We start from the raw sequence: 23230 nt of genomic DNA, 5'->3' as shown, positions 1-23230 counted from the left end.
CTTGCCAAAGTTTATTTAATAAACCACCATTCAGTGAATGGGCTACACATGACAAAGCAAACTATTTTGTCCTACACTCAGTACTTTTTGCAAAGCATGCTATACAAAGATTATGCAGTTTATTTACATTATCACACACACACACACACACACACACACACACACACACACACACACACACACACACACACTATATGTGTGTGCATGTGTGCAGCTTAGCATGTGAGTATCTGTAAGTACTGTGGCGTGGTGACTGTTGAGCCTGTTAGATACACTGACCATTTAATCACTGCATCTAGTCGGAGCCCAGCTGAGGTTGCTTTTACCAGAGGGTGTGTTATAGAAGAAGTAAAATGATATTCTAATCCGACACAGGCAGGAAACTTTGTAGGAAATACACAGCAAGCTATAAATCCTAAGAGAGAGAGAGAGAGAGACAACTCTCCACAACAACTAATACAGATAGGACAGATTCCATCTAGGTGCATATATCACGGTTATTGTTTCTTGATTTAGTTGGATTCCTGAACTCTGTGTCTTAACACATGGTTCTGAAGAATGGTCCCCAGGGAGTTATGACTGAAGGACAAATATAGCTTGGAAGGTACCCCTAAAACCTGGAGAAGGGCATATAAGCAGTTCTGCAAAGGAGAAACTGGTGGAATTACCTCTGCCTGTATGGTAAAGTCTGTTGAAGAGAAAGGACTGGTGCTGTCTGCCTTCTGGCCAAATTTGGGAAAACTCTAATAACCATGAAGGAATATATTAGAACAGTGTTAACTCAAAAGAAGCCAAATTGAAATTAACTATGAAAAGAATACACAGACATTGTAGAAAACAGGCTAGATTTTATGAAATTGCAAGAAAATTCATGATGTTATGTTGTCCTATCTCGCCTTCTTCTTACAATGATGGGTTTGGAGCCGATTCTCGGCTCCAACTCAGCCGAATTATATAGCTGAAAGTCTCAAACCTAGCTCGTGGCAAGTAGGTATCCCACAATGCAGGGTTTAATTCCCCAGATCTCGTTTGCCGCTTTATGAGGCTGGATGTGCTCATCTTGGCTGAGGCTAAATTGTGACAAATTTCTTATATTTTTCCTGTACACTGTCGTATTTTGTTATAGATAGCTTAGTATTCAGTCATTTTTAAATCGTTGTGCCTTTTATTGCACTATAGTTATATAATTATAGTTTTATCCCCTTTGGCGCGGCTTTTGGCCATCACATAGTAGGCCTATCTGTATCCCTTGTAGTGGTTGTTTTTCTGTCTGTCTAGTTGTTAAGTAGCTCATTTAAGTTAGGGAGCTATTCGCCCGTTTAAGTTAGAGGGCTTTAGTTAGTTTGTTGTCTTGTCTGGGAAATAGGGCCGTTTGAGTTAGAGGCCCTATTTTTCTCCCTAGTTGTCTGTCTCCTTCATACTTCCTGTAATACTTCAATAGTTCTGTGGTTCAAAAGTTCAATAGTGCTACAGTTAAAACTTTCTTCTTGTTGTTTTTTTGTGGTCTTATCTTTATTATGTCCAAAGACCCAAAAGAGAGGGAACATAAGCCTTTGGGCTTTAACAAATGCCAGAAGTGCTCACAAAAAATGTCCATCACTGATGGACATGTCATATGTGTTTATTGCCTTGGTGTAAATCATCTACAAGAAGATTGTACTTTTTGTCATTCTTTGAGTGCAAGGGTACTTCAAGAAAGGAGAAACAAAGTGATCCTCACAGGGCTCTTAAAGCCAACTTTTAAGGAAGCTATCCATAGTTCTTATTCCTCTTCTTCTTCTCCTTCTTCCAAAAAGGAAAAATCCCAGAAGAGACAATCACCGGCAACATCAGCTCAGTCAGAACCGCCAGTCAAGCTACCAAAAATCACTAAGGCCACTACCTCCTCGGCTCCACAGTCCTCGGAGCCGGAGGTCATACTAATTGACAAGCCTGGTTCTTTGGCTCCAAAGTCCTCGGAGCCGCAAGATACCTCTTCTCGAAGCCGGTCCATGGATATTTCACTGGTTTCTCTGACACGGAGATCTCCAATTCTGCATAGGTCTCGTTCTCCATCCCTATCTTCCAGGTCCACCAGGAGCTTATCGGATGATGACGTGAAACGGGTGGTGCGCAGACTCGAAGTCGCCGGGGCTCACTTAATTATACTCAGCTCCGGCCCATTTGGTCTCGGAGCCTACTGTACCAGTTGTACTCTGTTGTTCCTCCTCCAAGCCAAGCTGGACCTTCGGAGCCAGAGTGCTTGGTACTGCTTACTGTGGATCCGTTGATTGCAAGACCCCCTTTGGTGTTTACAGAGCAGACTTCTGCTCTGACTCTCTGTGCCGACCGGAGAGTTCCCCAGTCGGCCCCAGGGGGGGGGGATTCTTCCCCAATCTTCTTCAGTGCCGAGCCTACCCCCTCAAGGCGTTGGCCCGGGTTAGCTCAGCTCCTACATCAGCCTTGGGTCTGATCTTGCTGGTTTTGGTGCCTTCCTCTGTCTCCTTGGAGCTGAGGGAGTCTTTGGAGCCAGTGGGATCCGCCTTTGAGCTGATGAGGAGTGTGTTGTCTACCCATTCAGTGCCAAAGAAGGATACTAGCACTCATCCCCCTAAAGCACTGGCTACTGTCTTGGCACCACCCATTCCACAGGACAGCAGAGATCCAGAGCCTCCCCAGAATATCCTTCTGAAGAGCCACCTTGGAAGAGAACTTGCAAGAGGAAGCATGTAGATTCCCTAGATGAGTCTGTCACTTCAAAGAGTGACCTCGATGAGTCAGAAGGGTCCCCATGGTTGTCCTCTGATATCTCATTTGCAGATATTCTGGAGATCCTGAAATAGAGAGGCGGCTGGCAGGCCAACCAACCCTTCTGATGAGGAGTCAGTGTATCTGAAGGCTTTTTGATCTCAATCTTTAGCTTTCTGGGTGTCTCTGCCTTTCGATGAGCTAATGGACCTGGTCAGTTGAAAGGAGTGGGAGTCACCTGACACAATGGAACAATGGAACCAGTCCCTCGGAGGCCAAACAAATTCTTGTCAGCTCCTTTGGAAAGGATTTCCTCACTAAGGGGGTACCTGTAGATGCTATGGTGGTGGCAGCAACCACCAAGAAGGAACTTTCAGAGACTTCATCTGTTCATCCTCCGAATAGAGACTCTCGAATGATGGACAGATACAGGAAGTGTGCCTTTTCATCAGCAACATTTTCACTCCGATCGCTGAACTACCTATCCCACTTTACAAGACTACAAGGAGATCTCCTGAAAGAACTAGGAGATACCCTGCAAGGTACATTAGCTGCGGAAGTGAATGAGAAGGTCACCTCCTAGCTGTCCACCTTAAATTCCATCGTCAACTCCTCCATGAAGCTGATATCCTACGCAGTAGATGGAGTGAGCAGGGCAGCAGGTTCCAGAGTTTCCTTTAGGAGACACTCCTGGATGTGCTTGTGCAGTTTTGCGGAGCCCTTTAAGTCTACTTTTACTAATGCCCCTTTTGATGGTTCCTCACTCTTTGGACCCAAAGTAAAAGACACTCTAACCTGATGCAAGCAGGAAGGAAAAACTTTCTCTGCTGTTGGAGTATGTTTTTCAGTACCTTCAAGACCTTATCCTATAGGCCAGAAGAGTGGGAAAATGTGGTTCAAAAGATCCCAGAGAGTTTTCCAGGATGCATGGGGTGATTCCTTCCCCAGGGGTAGAGGGATCGGCAATAATGGTAGATGCCGCCCCAGAGGCAGAGGGGGCCCGCAGAACCAGGGTGACCATGATTTCTTTTGCGGACGCCCTTATCAGCGCTCCTGAAAGGAAGCCTGACTGCTCTACTCTGGAGGCAGTCGAGGTCATGTTTCTCCATGTACCCAGAAGCCTGGAAAACTATCACAAGAGACAAATGGGTACTGAAAATAATATCCAGAGGATACTCCATTCCATTTTCCAATCCAGTTCCACAGAGCAGAACAATCCCAGATGTTCCACCCAATCTAAGGGAGCAAGCAACTATAGAGATTCAAAAGTTGATGCACAAAAGAGTCATCCAAGAAGTCCCCACAGACCAAATAGGATTCGGAACTTAAGCAAATTAAACAAATCTGTCAAGAAGTTAAAGTTCTGACTGGTGATACTGCTGTCTATACTTCCCTTTTTAGGGAAAGACGATTGGATGTGCTCAATAGACCTTCAAGATGCTTACTGCCACATAAAAATGGACAGGACATCGAGAAGGTACTTACACTTCCGGCTTGGAGCCAGTCATTACCAATTCTGAGCTTTGCCCTTTGGTCTCACTACAGCCCCCAGAGTGTTCACCAAATGCATGGCAGTAGTCATGGCTCACCTGAGGCATCTAGGATTCCAAATGTTTCCCTATCTAGATGACTGGCTCCTATCTGCCACCACCAAGCATCTATTCTGACAAGCCAAGGATCTAACTTTGGACATTTGCAATCAGCTGGGTATTACAGTCAACTTTCAGAAATCTGCCTTGTTGCCTTGTCAACATATTACATTTATAGGTGCAGATCTAGACACCACCTCTAAAGTAGCACGTCTTCCAAAAGAAAGAGTTGTAGCACTCAGACAGCAGATACTTTATCTCCTTCTCAAGACCAAAATGAAAGCAAAGATAATTCTAAGATTACTAGGAACAATGGTTTCCACAATAACACTGGTCCCTCTTGCCAGAATGCATCTGAGGATCCTTCAATGGCTGTTGTTCTCCCAATGGTCACTTCAAGAGCTTCCGATGTCTCACCTAATCAGAATAATGGAATCGTGCAAGAACGACTTAAGATGGTGGATACACTCCACTCATGTGACCATAGGGAGACCCTTTGTTCCACAACAACCCATAGCTACGGTGACCACGGACGCTTTCCAGATGGGGGGGGGGCATTATCTGGGAAGAACAGTCCAAGGTACATGGCAAGAACACGAGGCTCACTTGCATATAAATGTCCTAGAGATGAGAGCAGTGCTTCTTGCGTAGTAAGCACTTCATGACACTCTCTCTCTAGGGACAAATGCGATACATTCAGACAATATGTCTGTGGTTTGGTACATAAACAAGCAGGGGGGAACCAGATCTTACCCCCTTTGTCGAGAGGCCCTGAGAGTGTGGCAATGGGCAGTTTCTTCCCAGCACTTTCTAATAGCAACGCACATTTCGGGGAAGTCCAATGTGATAGCAGACATGCTGAGCAGGGCAATTTTAATGCCTCATGAGTGGTCTTCTCAATCAGAATGTAGCAGAAATGATTTTTGGAACATGGGGTCTGCCTTGCTGCGATCTTTCTGTCACTCCCATGAATGCCAAGTGCAGCAACTACTTTGCCCTAATCCCCTTCCGGGGAGACACCGAGAGATGCACTTGCTCACAAATGGCCCTTGGGACTTCTGTATGCATTTCCTCCATCTCCTCTCATACCTAGAGTCATTCAGAAAGCACAGTACTTGGGAAGCAGGACAAGCGACTTTTCTTGATACTAAGTATATTTTTTGTTGCTTTCCACATCTGAATACCTAGCAACTGTATTTCGCCTGCCTTTCTGTTACATTGAAGCTGTTTTTACTGCATTTAACTTAATATTGCACTTGGAATCCTTGTTTGTTACTATTTGACTGTATTTGTAGCAAATTCTTCTGTGTAAGCTGTAGTAGCTGATTCATAGCATTTATAAGTGTTTGCTGTACCTGTTTCTGCCTGTTTGTGAAAAAAAAGAAAAAAAATATATCTTGTTTTTCCTGCTTTACTAGTTTAGTCCAGTTTCAGAGTTGCTGATTCCTGGGCTTTGGTTGTAGTTCCTGTGTACTGTTTCCTTGCCTTATTTGGGGGAAGGGAAGCTACCTGCTTTACTAGTTTAGTCCAGTTTCAGAGTTGCTGATTCCTGGGCTTTGGTTGTAGTTCCTGTGTACTGTTTCCTTGCCTTATTTGGGGGAAGGGAAGCTACCTTGCTTACCAGTGGGAGTGGGAAGCATTGAGCTGCCTTTTGTCCAGTTTTGTGAGGTTTCAGCCAGTAACTAGTAGTTTATTGGTCGTTTTGGGCCAGTTTCTAGCTTTTTCCACCCCCCTGGTATAAAACTTTCAGCTTGTACCTACTCAGCACAGACTCCACGTGGGCCAGCAGAGTAATCCAGGCTGCAGAGAGCTGAATAAGCGACTTTTCTTGATACTAAGTATATTTTTGTTGCTTTCCACATCTGAATACCTAGCAACTGTATTTCGCCTGCCTTTCTGTTACATTGAAGCTGTTTTACTGCATTTAACTTAATATTGCACTTGGAATCCTTGTTTGTTACTATTTGACTGTATTTGTAGCAAATTCTTCTGTGTAAGCTGTAGTAGCTGATTCATAGCATTTATAAGTGTTTGCTGTACCTGTTTCTGCCTGTTTTGTGAAAAAAAGAAAAAAAGAAAAAATATCTCTTGTTTTTCCTGCTTTACTAGTTTAGTCCAGTTTCAGAGTTGCTGATTCCTGGGCTTTGGTTGTAGTTCCTGTGTACTGTTTCCTTGCCTTATTTGGGGAAGGAAGCTACCTTGCTTTCCTGCTTTACTAGTTTAGTCCAGTTTCAGAGTTGCTGATTCCTGGGCTTTGGTTGTAGTTCCTGTGTACTGTTTCCTTGCCTTATTTGGGGAAGGGAAGCTACCTTGCTTACCAGTGGGAGTGGGAAGCATTGAGCTGCCTTTGTCCAGTTTTGTGAGGTTTCAGCCAGTAACTAGTAGTTTATTGGTCGTTTGGGCCAGTTTCTAGCTTTTTCCAGCCCCTGGTATAAAACGCTAAACGCGATTTAGAGCGATTTAGCGAGCTGCCACTGTTGCACACTAGGGCAGTGCCGGTTAAGCAGGTTTAATCTATTCGGCTACCTAAAGTCCACTCTTCAAATTTTCCCTTAAAACTACCTTCCTCGAACTATACTACTGATCAAATCAGCGTATCCTATAACTAAAAAGATCAACTCTACTTGACTCCAAGTAGACTATTCTCTATCTATTAAACCTAGCACTTGCTCCTACAGTACTTATTACCTTGATACGGCACTCTTGTCATAGATAGTACCCCAAAAGGCAACCCCCATTTCTCGGTCACCCACGTCCCCGAATCTTTTTAAAGTTTTCGTCTACCCTTCTAGCATGTCGAGGGATCAGTTGCTAGTGTCCTCTCCTGCTCAGCTGGTGAACCTGGGAATATTGAGGCAATGTTTCAATTGCCTCATGTACACAGACAACCCTTTCCTCCTCCCACAAAACACAAATACATGCAAGAGATGCAACTATACGGCCAAACTGGAGGCTGAGCTCTCTCAACATAAGACTGGCAAGACCAGTCAGGAGGAGAAGGTTACCACACACACTATAGACCCAGTCTCACATAGTACCATTACAACCTCAAATCATACACATAAACACACAAAGACATACTCGGAGGCTCTGATCAAAAATCTACCAAAACAGCAGAGGCCACCAAAGCAGACACCCAAACAACCACCACCTCAGAACACAACACCCGCAACACATAGACCTCACAGTCAGAGTGTCAAACAGTCACAGCCCTTAAGGCCAAACACAATGCCAGACACACTAGTCATTGGTGACTCCATAGTCAGACACACTGATGTCCCACTCACCAGACTGAGTAAGGAGAAGGTCACAGTAAGCTGCCTGTCGGGCGCTAGAATCCGCCACATAACGCAAGCACTCAGGTCTCTCAACAGCAGGTACAAATATGACTCAGTCATTGTCCACGCTGGTGTAAACGACCTGAGACGAACCTCCTTGGACTACATGAAAAGAGACATTGAGGAGCTCTCTGATTATGTAGCCCAGGCAGGTATGACCCTGACCTTGAGCAGTATCCTACCTTCACCAAGAATGATGCCACAATACAGAGATAAGATGATCAGCTTTAACAATTGGCTTAAACACTGGTGTCATTCAAAGGGGATCCAGTATCTGTCTGCCTGGGATGACATGCTGGACAAGCCACGCTGCTTCAAGGGACGGCTTGCACCTGTCACCCCTGGGTTTCGGATATTGGCAAAGGCTCTTGCCACCCCATAGTGCCTTTTTTAGGCAAGGCTCAAATTCTAAACCTACCACCCTAGAACACAAAAAGGAAAAACTAAGGGTAATGCTGCTCAATGCCAGAAGTCTAAATCTCAAAATGCACGCACTCGAGGCCCTTCTCAGTATGGAGAACATCGATGTCTGTGCTGTGACAGAAACCTGGTTCAAGGCTCCTGAGAGCACCCCAGCTATCAGGTTTTACCTCATATCATGCGTTCCGCCCCAAAATCCGGACAATACCAAGAAAGGAGGGGGTATCCATATTCATCAAGGACACCCACACCTCAAGACTGGTGGCAACGCACGATGCATCGGAGACCATCCAGGTGCAATTAACCATAGGCAAGACTGCTCTGCAAATTGTAGCATGTTACAGGCCACCCTCACAAACTCAGGAAACTCACATGGCCTTCCTGAAAACACTAGAGGGGATAAATGTATCACCAAACACCATCATACTAGGTGACTTCAATTACCCTAATATAGACTGGGAACACTACTCAAGCCCAAACACCCTAGCCCAAAAGTTCCTGGAATTCATAAACTCAAATGCCATGGAACAACTAGTCACCATCCCCACAAGAGGAGATAACATACTTGATCTCATCATCACGAACATGGGAGCACAATGTTCAACACCGGAAGTATACCCCTCACTGGTGAGATCAGATCACAAACTAATCTCGCTGGAGGTCCTCATCCCACCCCCACCTGAAATAAAAAGACCACAGTAAAGAACTTCTCAAAAGCCGACTTCACACTTCTAAAGACTAGTGTGGTCTCCTTTCAGGCCCCGAGCCCGGAAAACAATACTCAAGCCGCTGAATCACTTACAAACGCCTTCTACCAGCACCTGCAGGACTGCATGGATAAGGCAATCCCAAGCAAAACAAAGACTCTTTGTACCAAAGGCAAGCGTCCAGTCTGGTGGACCCCAGCCATAAACAAACTCTACAACAAAAGGAGGAAGCTACTACAAGATAGAGCAAAATCCTTAAAAGGTAAGACACCCTTGATCACTATAAGTAAAAACTAAGAGCTCTCATAAAATCATCCAAAGCAAATTTCGAGAAAAATAGCTAAAGACTCAAAAGACAATCATAAGGCCTTCTTTAGCTATGTTAGAAACCTAGGAGGAAACTCCCAGATATGCTCAGAACTAGTTCAAAATGATGTGAAGATTACTGATCCTACAGACATTGCCAACATACTGGTTGACAGGTTCAGTGCAAACTTCTCCCCCTCCCCAAAAGGAGAGATATCTATACCAAATGAGTGCAGCCCCCAAACATCTCCAGCGCCCAAGTGAGAACTGCTCTCTCCAAAGCAAAAACACAGCATCCATGGGACCCGATGGTGTCCCCGGCTGTGTGCTCCACGATCTCAATGAGGAATTAAACCCACAGCTAGGACAGCTGTTTAATCAAAGTCTTACCTCTGGATACGTACCCAGGGAGTGGCGCACTGCAACTGTGGTCCCACTTCACAAAGGCGGTGCCTCCACAGTCCCTGGAAATTACCGGCCCATTAGCTTGACAAGCCTTATCTGCAAAGCCATGGAGAGGATCATAATGGACCTCATAAATAAAGACATAGGGAATTTGCAGACTTTGGATCCAACCCAGTTTGGCTTTGTCAAAGGCAGATCATGCCTTTTAAACTTGGTTGACTTTTTCAAACCGTCACCAAAGCCATTGATGAGGGAAAGGCAGTCCATACAGCCTACCTCGATCTGGCTAAGGCCTTCGATACAATACCCCACTCGGGTATCATTGAAAACTCATCAGCTTAAATGTTAACCCATACATCACAAGATGGGTTGCAAACTGGCTGAGTGACAGAACCCACAGGGTCAGAGTTGCTGGCGCCATGTCAGACTCAAAGCCTGTCACAAGTGGTGTCCCACAGGGCTCAGTCCTGGGCCCACTCTTGTTTGGCATCTACTTTTCCAGTACAAGCAAACACAGGAGGGTTATGGCTGACAAAGTTTGCAGATGACTGCAAACTGGGCCATAGTAGAAAACACATCTGACACAGATATCCTTCAGAAGGGTCTCACAGAAACGGATAACTGGTGCCAGAGCCACGGCCTAAAGTTAAATGCCAAAAATGCATAGTCATACCCTTCGGGAAAAACAAGGTTACCCCTAGCTACCAAATAGGTGGCAATCCACTGAGCACAGAAGAAGTTATCAGGGACCTGGGGACCCAAGTTGATAGTAGTCTGTCATTCGACACCCATGTAGCTAAAGTAGTTAGGAAGTCCTTCTACATTGCCCACCTTATCATGAAGGGATTCTCATCTAGATCAAGGGAGGTCATAGTCTCCCTTTACTCATCACTCATCAGACCAATGATTGAGTACAATGCCCCATTCGAATGTATCTGACCCGACACTTGCAGCAGCTGGAGAGGCCACAAAAGTTCCTCACCAAAAGGATAAAGGGTCTCAAAAATCTGTCCTATGCTGCCCGACTGAAAGAACTCCAGCTCTATTCAGTCGCTTACCTGCTCAGAGGTGACCTTTGCCTAACATACAAGGCCATGTCAAACCCAGATTTGATGAATATGCTTCACCTCAAAAATCTAGATCCATCAGAGCCACAAGGGCGGAGACTTAAACCTCGACACGGCTATTAATAGGACATGCTGGAGGGATAGATTCATCACCCAAAGACTCCCTATGCTGTGGAACAAAATCCCGGTACATGTGAGGCAGAGCACCTCGCTGGCCTTGTTCAAGAGAAATCTTGACCAATGGATGGGAGATCGCAGATATACCCCAGGAATTACCTCAGTGTCACTGCTCGACAGAGGCACAGCAAAATAATGGGTATAGTTCCCCATACTAAAGGGGTGGCGTAAGCCACAAAACAATGGGCTAGGCTTATAAATGCCCTCGGGCAGATAGCCTAGTATGAACCTATGAACCTATGAACCTATGAATTCTCATTGCTCCTTACTGGCCTTGCCAAGTTTGGTTCCCCTTCCTTTGGCTTCATCTTTAGGAGAAGACTTGGACTCTGGACCCAGTTCCAGACCTACTGACACGTATGTCAGGGACGCTTCATCCTTCTCTCCACACCCTAAAATTGACAGCTTGGCTGCTCCACTTCCCAACTTAGTCAAGCTTCACAATTTCATTCCTACAGTTAAACATATCTCAATATCATCTCATAAAGCTTCTACTAGAAAACTGTATTCTAGTAAATGGAAAAAAGTTTTCCTTTTAGGCTCAAAACAGGAACATGATCTCTTTTCTGCACCCATCCATTCTGTTTTGGAATTTTTGGTGGAACTCTTCCAGCAAGGTTCAGCTGCAGCAACCATCAGGGTTCAACTCGCTGCAACATCTAATTTCCACATTGGTGATTCTTTCTCCAACTTAATGTTACACAGGTTGTGTAGAGCCTTCTTGAAAGGTGCCTCCTTATTAAGACTTCCCTTTTAGGAACCCCTTTCTCCTTGGGATTTAAATTTTGTTTTGTCTCACTTAATGTTATCGCCTTTCGAGCCCTCATCTTCAGACCTGAAGTTCCTTTCCTGAAAGACCTTGTTTCTGGTGGCTATAACATCTGCTAGAAGAGTATTAGAGTTGCAAGCTTTTTCTATTAAACTGCCATATTTGATTTTTCATAAGGATAGGGTATCCTTGCGAACTAATCCATCTTTCTTACCCAAAGTTTCTTCTCCAAATAACATAAATCAACCTACAGAGCTTCCAGTGTTCTTTCCTAATCAGAGCAACAAGGCAGAATACAAATTACATCAACTAGGCGTGCATAAACAACTCAAATTCTATTTGCATAGGACCAAAGATTTTAGAAAATCTGACCAATTATTTGTATCCTTCTCTGATGCAAAAAAGGGTAGCTCAGTTTCCAAAACTACTCTTTCTAATTGGTACTCTGACTGTATTACATTCACCTATACCACAAATCACAGAGATTTACATTTCAAAGTGAAGGCTCATTCCACTAGAGCAATGGCTATGTCATCTGCTTTTCAAGCCAGAATTCCTATGGATAATATTTGTGCAGCAGCTATTTGGACCAATCTTCATACTTTTTTTACTCATTACAAAGTGGATTTGGCCTCCAGGGACAGGGCCTCCTTTGATTACACGGTGCTTAAAGGTGCACTCTCATGAGCCACCCAGGGAAGAGGTGCTAGAGATGTTGTCCCATCAGTGTAAGAATGAAGGTGAGATAGGACAATATAACAAAGAAATTATGTACTCACCATAACAAATGTTTGTTGTCCATCTCCCCGTTCATTCTTACAAACCTTCCCTCCTTCCACCTGCCAAAGACTCCTTGTGGACCTGGTGGATGTTTTTTTACCTTTAGGAGTTCTTTGTTTCAGTTTGCTTCTCCGTCTATTGGGTATAGTATGTATTTTTATATATATATATATATATATATATATATATATATATATATATATATATATATATATATATAGTTTACATTTCATTCAGTAGTAGCAGCAAACAAGATCTGGGGAATTACACCACTGCATTGTGGGATACCTACTTGCCACGAGCCAAGTCTGAGACTTTCAGCTATGTATTCGGACAAGTTGGAGCTGAGAATAGACTCCGAACCCATCATTATAAGAATGAGTGGCGAGATGGACAATAAACAGAATGTTATGGTGCGTACATAACTTCTTTTTTCCTTGTTATTCACCATAATTCTCAAAGGAAAGCTATTTTTATGTTACTGTAATAAAACCTTGGCTTAAACATGAAAAGGTGGTTCCAAGAACAGTTTTTGCAGGAGCAGCAAATTGTTACACTGGTAAATACAGCTGGCATAACAGTTTTGTTACAAAGTGTGAATTTGCAAGCTACCTAAAAGCAGATGTTCTGCCTGTGTGGTTCTTCTCCAAGTTACCTGAAAGGTAATGCTCTGTATGACATGTTTTTCCCTCAAATTAGAAAGGAATGTAAGCCTTCCTGAATTAGAAAGTGGCAGTTAGAGACTGGTAAGCTAGCATGAAGTAGTCACTACTTTCACTTTGTGTGATAAATTGCATTAGAAGAACAAAAAGTCCCTTTTGGACAAATGGAGATTTGCTCTGATACAGCAGGTTTCTCATGACAGTGACAAGGGTTGCTATAAGAAGAAACTGTGCCGTTGAAATTTTGCTACAAAGCTAAAAAGTTGCATGTACTGAAACTGTAGCTGGTGTGTATTGCACAGAGCAGAAAAATTAACTGAGGTTTTAGTGATCTCTATAATATGGCTTAAATAAGCTCTAAAGCTGCTCTACATGACAGAAGAGTAGCCACTGATAAACACCTGTTCAGTCTCCGGCATTGTATCTCCACCGATAACCTACACCTGCTCAGCCAACCAATAGCAAATATCTACTATAACAGCTCAACCATCCCCCTAACTGGAAATGTCAAAAAACAGTACACTTCTGAAAAGACAGAATGGAAGATCATGTAGAATCCAATTCAGCAAATATGTGGCAAGAGAAAACTCTCCTCAAGTTGAGTGAGCCAGAATACTGTCCTCACAGCTGACTAGGAACTCCGTAAAGGCATACAGGGGACTTGCATATGCTGAGGCATACAGCTGTCAGAAGCTGAAACACTAAATGCTGGCTGGAGCTGGGGTTTCACCTGAGGCACAGTGCACCACTTAAATTTTACAATTTGAACTTGTAGCTAAAATTAAGGTGGGGGGATTTCAGTGAAATATATAGTCAGAAATAAACAGCCCCAGGAAAGAAAAAGGTGAAGGAGCAGAACATACCAAAAAAAAAAAAGATAAAATATGGCTATGGATGGAAGGGTTAAAAAAACTGTTAGAGTCTTAGCAAAATTCATGTAAAATTCAAAAAATCTTGACTGTAGATATATGTAACAGGATGCTCTCCAGCATCAGAAGAAGAAGAGGGATATACCAGAATGACCCAAAGTCTTCTGGAAAGCTATTTGTTTTACAAGAATGACTGTTAACTGAAATTGCAAACCCTAACTCAGACATCCATGTTCTAAGGACAGATAAGCAAGCAAAGAAGAAAAATTGTTAAATGTTAGAAAAACTCAGTATAAAACAAAGTACTGCACATTTACTAACAGCAATAATGTGCCTATACCAACTGTACCCGAAAGCATGCCTATGAAATGTGATCATGATGAATTTTTAACTACTAGAACTGTAGAGTCTGAAAATTGTCACTGTGCTACTACTATACTTGTTGCATATGCGATTGTGGTGGAAAATAAACCTCTGCAAGGGTTGTTGGACTCAGTTAACATGATTACATTAGTTAAGTCGCAATATGTTTGCAAATTTGTTTGTTTGTGTCTTTCGGCTTTTCCCGGTTAGGGGTCGCCACAGCGGAACTCCGGTCCGCTAATGATTGGCAGTAGAGTTTTACGTGCTGGCTTGCCGGGCCCAACACACAACCTTCAACGAAGGTACGCCCATTCACGCATGTCGCCACACAGAAGATGCTCTGAGAATCGAACAGGCAACGTCTATCAGAAAACTGAAGTAATACATCTATCGGGAGACAAACTCTTCTAGCAGACTGTTAAACCCAGTAGCTCTAGTGCCTAAAAAACATGATGTGATAACTGGACAAAACTTTTCCTAACTCAAAGACCTATTCAGTATAAGGTGGGGGGATTTCAGTGAAATATATAGTCAGAAATAAACAGCCCCAGGAAAGAAAAAGGTGAAGGAGTAGAACATACAAAAAATAAATAAATAAAATATGGCTATGGATGGAAGGATTAAAAAAACTGTTACAGAGTCTTAGCAAAATACTCCACCCATGTAAATAAAAGCAGGTCAGTGCAGAATGACAAGGAAAGACCAATAGATAAGAATGCTGTGAGTGAAGTAGGTGTAGAAACTGAGGAAGAGACACATGAATCTCATAATGGAGGAACAGTGAAAGGTGAACTTAAGCAGATTCTTGAGACGGTTCCTGATACACAAAAGAAGAAGCAGAAGCAGGTCTTTCAGTGTAAATAAAGAAAGATAGAGAAAAGGAAATTACTAATAGTCCTACCAGAATTTTTGTGAATTACCACAGGAAATGAACTAGATGAAAAGGAAAAGTCTGAACCTGTATTTACAGTTGATGCAGTGACAGCCTTCATTTCACATCAGGATGCTGATGAAAATGCTGACTTAGGTGACCTCCAGAAAAGCCTTGTCAATTTAAAGAAGGTCCAGTGAGAAGGCAAAACAGAAAGTAGAGCTAAAGAAAATACTGCAAAAGGTGAAAGCGAAACCAAGAAATATAACAATCCCATTTCGTAGCTATACTTTGTACAAAGAAACAACCATTCTGTAGGGTAATCAAATTCAAAGCCAGATGTTAGTTCCAATGCATTTTAGTATAACTTTAATTAATTTGGCTTTAGGTAATCATTTAGGAATGGCTAAGACAAAGGATAGGTGTGGTGCCAAGGGTAATGCCAGGCTGAAGAAAACGGATTAAAAGATTTGTTTTTTCTCCTCTTATTTCATACTTAATAGTTGATCTACAGGGCATGTATAGCTTTCTGATCTTTTTCTGAAATGCGAGAGGGGAGATGACAAGAAAAGGAATGTATAAAAATGGAAATGAAATACAAAATTTAAATTAGTGCTGCAGAAATCTACCAAGTCATAAAATGCAAGTACGTTTTACTTCAAAGGAAGAAACTCTGAAGAACTGTGAGGGGATGCAAATGTTTATCTGCAAATAGTTACTAGACCATCAGTAATCAAGACCTCACATACGTCCCTTGTTTTCTGGGGCCTTGCTCCTGAACAACTTTTCTGTTACATGGATCTGGTTATATTGAACCTTCTGAACAACAGCAATCACCATAAGACTGGTCTGAGCTCTGCTCTTGTGTTGTCTTGTGTAAGATACCTTAGTATATTCATGCAAACACAATAAAAATACATGTCTGCTTTTTGTTTTTATCATTTGTCTAAGATACAGTGCAACAATTCTGTAGTAAGAGACAGGTAGTATATTTAGTTAACTGTAGTTCAGTTTCTTTTTTACATACTCTGCCTGTATACCAACTGCAACTCTAATATTCCATATATACTTTCTCACTGCTCTGCATGCTTAGGATGCTATTTATAAGTCTGTAACTTAGTTTGCAGATATGTAGCAGTTATCTACCAGGAGTACTGCCGAGTAAGGAAAAATAAAGGTGTTTTGTAAAACATGCCAACATTCTGCAAAAGCATAAAATACCTAAAGATAAACATTAAGTGCATATGAAGTACTATGTGAAAGCCTTAGGCTTTGCATTATTTTGTATTTATTCTGATACTGCGGATTGATGTGGCTATGTGTAGTCATCCTTTAAAGACTTAAAACATGTGGTGGACTGTTAAGCTTTATTTATTAGTAATGGGGTTTAAAATGTTTTAGACAGGAGTATATTTTTGCGAACACCCTTTTTAAAGAACTGAAGGGGAGAGATAAGAAATATTGAAAAAGCTAAGACATAACAAACAGGGAGCCACAGAAGGAAAACACCAAGAGAGTGGTGCTGGAGGAGGTGGGAAAGGATGAGCACTATGTTTTGACAGGGAATAGACACCTCCCTATTTTTTCAATTTTTTTTTTTTTTTTTTAACATAAATAGGTAGTGTGAGTGGGAAACCGGTAAAAGGGTGTAGGATAAAGAATAAGGGAAGAAAGGCTGAACTGCCAGCAGAAGTCCCAGTCTACAGAGCCTCAAAGGTTTCCACTGCTAGATGGTGGTGCAGTGTAGGACCCTAACGTTGACGGATGGTGGTATGATGGTCAGCACAAACTGGAACAGTGTGTCAAGAACATGCTGAATTGAGGCCTGGACTGGCTGAATCCATCTGTCCACAAACAAGTGTTGAAGTCCCCATTCAGTGAGGCTTGCCAGGCTGCCACATGCAGGGGTGTCTGAAGGACTGGTGCCATCACCCCATCCGTTTTAGGATGTCCCTGGATGAACGGGGGTGAGCGTTCCCTAACCTGGGAGGTATGTGCCTCAGCCACTCCAGAAGATTTTGGATCTGTAAAAAGTGTACATAAATGGGACAGAAATAAAATAAAGCAGAAAGGAATTCATAATTAAAATAAGAAAAACAGGAAAAAAGTGTATGTGGGGGGGGGGCAAAAAGAGAAAAACACTCAATAAATGCACACAATGTGTTACACAGCTTTTAATTTCTTTAAAACACGTTTATTTTTATAAATCTACTAAAGTAAATGGAATGTACAGGAAGTGCCTTAGATGAAATTTATGGGACGTGCTTATGTGTACTTGGCAGGACAGTGTATTGCTAACAAGCTCTGGGGGGATGGGTGGGTTTACATGTTGCAGTCTACTGCACAAACATACGGATCGTATTTGTGCCTGATATGCAATATTGTACTGAAAGAAACTTTATAAATACTTAACATCTTATCAAATCAGTTAAAGACAGAATACTGCTGTTTATATATTGACATATCTTCTGCATTTGGCTGCAGTAATGCTTTATAAATTATTTCTTAATAAACATTAACAAAAAGAGTTAAAGACAGAATAGTGTAGATATACTGACATACCTCTCACTCTTGGTTGCAGTAATGTGCTGAATGTATTTTAATGCTTCAATTACAGTGTTTTATAAATTACTCCTCTATATATAATAATGAAATCAGTTAAACACATAATACTATGTACTGCTTTATTTATGCTTACCAGCTGCTTCAACCAGCCTTGCAGTTTTTCTTTTCTGCTGCTGCCAGTTGTAGGTGATTTGCTCCTCAATGTAAAAGAGAAGACACAGGACTTGTTGTTTACCTGTATTTCACCTTTTTTCCTTAATATTACTTATATGACTAGTACTTGCAAGGCACTTCATTCACTGCAGTACTTGTTTACTATGCATTTGTTGAAATATGTACTGCTATCAAACTTCTCATACAGTGCTAGTCTTCCATTTACTGCACGTTATAAATAAATTGATACATTTTTGATGAAAGACTGTTTTAAAATATTATGCTTTGCACATAATAGTCTGTAAATTGTGTTCAGCTAGATGGAGTTCACACATAGAAAGAAGCGATTCAAGAAACTTTTCAGTTCCTTAGCTGTACAAATGTGCTTTGATAGTTTTTTTGCTTCAGAATTCTAAGCATACAAGTATGATAATTTAAAAATGTATACAGCAGTAGTACAACTGGTCATTTTTTTCTAAAGTATGTGCTGGTCATTCATTTGACCTTGCAACCCCTACCCCCCTCCACTCTATCTACAGTGTAGTGCCTGACAGTTCAGCCATCTTGTATTTTCAGTTAATATTGTGGAAGAAATTACTACCTTTTACCGTTGTTTACTAATAAATAGTTTTCTGGCCTACACACACAAAATCCTTTCTTTACAAAAAATGAATGCATGTAATTTAACTGGTACGTAAGGTACGTGCAATAGTACATGAAATTATTATGTGGAACTGCAAAATGTTTTGCTTTCTGTATAAATACATCGAGAAATAGTTGTAAGTGTGCTCATGCAGATGTATATCTGTGATTTACACACATATCTATGCAAATTATTTTACTCATCTATATTAACATTTGTATTTATATAGACAATTACATTGTCACAAACCATTCATATATTTCTATACAGATGCTATTCTGTCTACAGATACATTCATGCTTTCTTTTGCATTAGTATAATAACATTACAGAAACATAGTTGCACTTATTTCTTCTAACATATACCTTCAATTCTGCAACTTTCTTAGTTTATTTTTTTTTACTTGCTTAATATGACCAAAAATACATACTTACTAAAAAAACTCTGGTCTTCTTGCTGATACCTGGTCAACCCAGCCAGCTGGTCAGGCCTATGTTTCTGCAGGTCATCATACGTGTGTCAGCACTGTTGGCCACAACACATAATCACTGTCAGGAATGACAGGTGCTCACCTAACTCCAGAGACAGATGCCAGTCTTTTTACACTCACTTTCTCTTGTGCATACATGGATCTTATCCAGATATAACCCCCTACAAAAATAGACTATTATCAGAGTCTCCTTGTCGAACTATCCTGGACTGCGGCTCCATGCCTTTACAGGTGCTGCCATCATTCAAAGTGCCAAAGAATGAAGAAAGTATGAGCAGGGCTGTGGTTCACAGGTTTAGAACCACTCCTCTCTGGGGCATGACATCACCTTAACAAAACCCAGTTAGCCAGCAGGGGCATTAGACGAGGTACTATTATTTATGGTTAAGTTTGGTTTAACCAAAAATGCTATGTCGAATACACATTTTTTAAAGGAAGATGATCGAATTTCATTTATATGGTGTACAAAAAAACAGTATGCAATCATCATTTGGCTACCTTTCTAAAGTAATTTTTTTTTTTTTGGGGGGGTGTTGTTGCAGAAATACATATTCCTATGTGTGTGATTACCAACTAGTGTTTTGAGGTGAGATGATGTGCCAGATGTTTGATAGGCAGAGTTTATAATTCATGGTTGCGCAAACTGTCATACATAGGACTCCATTTTGTTTTTTCTAAATATATTCAGCTTTGAGCATATCCAAGGCTATCCACTTATTCTCATGGAAGACAGGGACAGCCGAGGACTACTGTGGACTCCACCACTTTCTTTAGCATGTTCACATGAACCCAATGCTGCATTCATGAGAGCTGAGAGATATTTACATGCATAAGTGACTTTATACATTTATGTATTACTGAGATTTATAGAGATAAATGTAAAAATGCCTAATTTACATATAAAATGTGTTAAGTGGATCTGAATTTATGCAAAATAGTTTAACATTGCCATATTAACTTGTGATTACTCAAGTTAGGTAGCAAAGGTCTTAGGAAAACACAGACTTTTAAAAAGTAAGAAAAATAAAAATACTGTAATTTAATATTACACACTTCAAAATTGCTTTACTGTTGTGAATGTATTTATGATACTGCAGATATTAGCATAGTACAAGTTTACTTGGCTCAACTGAGATTTTGCATGTCTATATAATTATGGGGTTTGTGTTACCTAGCTTTTTATAGGATGACAGGCATGATTTCAGTTTTGTGTAGTTTGACTGATTATATCAAACTTTTTTGTAAACAGATATGAACTTTTTTTCATGTGCCTTAATGATTAAAAACAAGGTATCAAGGCAGAGAAAGGACAACTTCAGTCATGAGGAAAATCACATCCTCATGGCAGCCTTTAGGACATATGCAAAACAACTATTTGCTAAAGGAAGGCCCAAACAAGCTGAGCAGACAAAAGCCTGGAATCAAGTTGTCCTACACATTAATGCAGTGGGTGGCAAAAATTACACATTAACACAGTTCAGTAAGAGGAAAAATAATATGGTAGGATGTGTTAGAAGCAAGGCGAGGCACAATGCAATTGCCCGTAATAGTACTTGGGAGCCTCCAACAATTATCCCATTAACACCAGATGAGGAATACCTCCTCTCTATCTGTGGGGATGACTATAACACACAAGATGATGGCACTGGAATAATAAGAGGTGGTGTGGACACTGGCTGTTACCAACATCTGCAGCAGAAACACTCGTCTGCTCAGGAAGGTCAGTTTAAACACAGTAAGATGTACATTTATATTGAAAATTGAATGCGGAAGTGGAATAGGTACATTATACACATGACAATTACTACATATAGGTGAACCTTCTACATCTAAACATAATGACAATGAAGGCAGTGTGCATGGTAACTGTCCATCTATAACTCCTTAATAAGTATACAACAGTATATACTACTTCTTTATTAGTAATGTTTTCAAATAATTTACAGGATCAGCAGCAGAGACGCAGTTTCACTATATCAATAAATGTGGAGGACAGCAGCAGAATGGCTGTTGATGATAATGATGATAACATAGTTTAATTTATGAGGCAGCCTGAGGAAAGTGGCATGTACCCCAAGTTTAATGTCACAATCTCACACCCCACAACAACATACTAGCAACTCTGCAAGAAGTGACAGTGCATCACAAAATCAAGTGTATACTGTCATTACATTTGCACTTGTACAGGGAGAAAATACACACACTTCTGCATCAGTATCCCCAAACCCAAGCAAACATTTTCAAGATGATGGCACTCAGTCAGAGGTAATGGTGTCCACAGTGACACCTTTACAAAGCAGAGCCAGATACAGATTTTTGTTACAGCTACCCCAGGAAAACACAAACTATCTGCACCCCAGCAGCAAATGTGCTGTTACAATGTTAGGGCTCTGAGCACTGCCACAGAGTCTCAGCTGGAAATGGTCAGAGTCATTCAGGGTATATGTAAGGATTTCCAGCACTACATGAAAATGGCACAGAGAAGGGATAATGCCATGATCATATTGATGCAGAGTATGGTGGTACACCAAGCAGTGGTGGCTATGGACTTACCAGTCTCAAGCAGCAGTCAGTCTTGGAATGTGATGAGGACAGGGTACTGTTCGGATATAGGGGCAGATCACATAAAAATAAAAGTGCTTCTCAAGAAAGTGCTGTAATTAGACAGGAATAATAAGCACAACAGGTTTCATGCAGGTCACATTAGCATTCATCTACACCTAGCAATGCCTCTCATTTGAGGTCCTGATCATGTTCCCGCAGCACTGTCAGATCAGTGTCCATAAGATCACATGCATCAAGTAGGTCACAACATCGGAGCAACACCATCCAGCTCTCATGACTGCCCTTCATCAAAATAATTTACACTGTCATCTAGCATTTCTTTAGGTTATGCATATGGCACATTCGACATTGACTTATTGTGATTCAAGTGTAACATTTCTGTTGTTTACAATTTGACCCACACACACACACACACACACACACACACACACACACACACACACACACACACACACACACACACACACTTAACTAGAAAGTGAATAATTTATTAAAAAAATATGCATTTAATTTCTGTAATAGTACTGCTTATACCCTTATGGATCAGTGGATAGAAATCTGTATGTAATAACATAAGATTGTAGACAGTAACACCAAAGCTCTATGCATTACCATTTCTTACAGTTGGCAGTTACCCACAACTTAAAAAGCAGTAATACACAATTTTAAGGAAACACAGTAATGAAAACATTACAGATTAAAATGCGTACCCTGTCATGCAAACACTGCTGCCACTTCACCCTCCCCACAGCACAAATGATGATTATGTGTGTAAAAATAAAATAATAACAAGTAATCTCCATGGTATCCCCCAAGTCTCAAAACAACCCACTAAAGTGTAGTGGGTCCAAAAACAAAACAGTGTAGAAACTTCTCTGTGTGGAAGATTTTCAGCCCATATATTTCTAGTTAATCACTGTATATTAATCAGATCAGACAATAGTAGTAGAAGTAGTGAACGTAAACTCGTCTTAAGTCAAAACAAAACAAAACAAAAAGTAATAACAGAAAATATATAATTGTACAGCATTACTAACTATTCAAAAGTAATCCAAGCAAGGCAGGCAGGCTGTTTCCAGTCGAAAATCCTTTATTAAGTACACAGACAAGCGATCCAAGTAAAACAAAAATAGAGTAATAATTTCCTCACAAGCTTTCTAAATATATATATATATATATATATATATATATATATATATATATATATACTTTTTATCAGGCATGGGAGTGGTTTATTGTGCTGTAAAACAGTAAGTTATGTACTCACCATAACGTTAGATGTATGTAAGTCCATCTCGCCTCACATTCTTCACCTGTGGGTTCGGAGCTGACATTCGGCTCCGACTCGGCCTATTTACTAGCTCGAAAGTCTTTGATTGGCTGGGCTAAGATGGTATCCTACAATACATTGCTCCACATTCCCAGATCTAGTTTGCTGCCAACAAAAATATAGCATCCATCACCCAAACACACACACACACACACACACCCATAACAAAGAGGTCCAACAAATTATCGAAAGGGACTCTGTAATATCAGAAATACAAGGTGATCCTCCAAATCCTCCAGGCGTGGGGGGGTAATGAAGAATGTGAGGCGAGATGGACTACATACATCTAATGTTATGGTAAGTACATAACTTACTGATGTTATGTAGTCCTATCTCACCTACATTCTTCACCTGTGGGACAGCATCCCTAGCACCTACATCCTGGGTGGCTCAATGGAAAATACTCCTGAGCACTGTGGAGCCAAAAGATGATC

At 41.2% G+C, this 23230-nt stretch overlaps 1 long non-coding RNA gene across 2 annotated transcripts in view; it reads right to left on the bottom strand.

Annotated features, from left to right (window-relative positions):
• Window positions 1-23230, bottom strand: part of LOC122801560 — a 432544-nt gene that overhangs the window by 181810 nt on the left and 227504 nt on the right. The window lies entirely within an intron of this gene.

Source organism: Protopterus annectens, chromosome 5.part0, assembly GCF_019279795.1.
Source record: "Protopterus annectens isolate FY-2018-M chromosome 5.part0, PAN1.0, whole genome shotgun sequence".
NCBI lineage: Eukaryota > Metazoa > Chordata > Ceratodontiformes > Protopteridae > Protopterus > Protopterus annectens.
The sequence above is the reverse complement of the archived record's forward strand: the minus strand, read 5'-3'. Positions and strand labels throughout refer to the sequence as shown.